Below are 236 nucleotides of genomic sequence, written 5' to 3'. Positions count from 1 at the left end.
ATGGTGTTTGTCATAAACCCTCCCTTCCTTCCCCACACAATGATTCCACATTACTGCTATTAATATCTTATGATACAAAAATAATACAATTTCCAAATTTTAATTTTTAAAGTCTGAAGTTCCTAGAAAATTATGAAAAGTTTGAAGGTACTTTACCTAATGTAATTTAATATAAATATATAAAATCTTAATGCTTGTATCACAATTACATATGGCTTTTACCTTTCTCTACCTGC

This window comes from Penaeus monodon, chromosome 25 (genome assembly GCF_015228065.2).
Source record: "Penaeus monodon isolate SGIC_2016 chromosome 25, NSTDA_Pmon_1, whole genome shotgun sequence".
NCBI lineage: Eukaryota > Metazoa > Arthropoda > Malacostraca > Decapoda > Penaeidae > Penaeus > Penaeus monodon.
Note: the sequence above shows the minus strand (reverse complement) of the source record.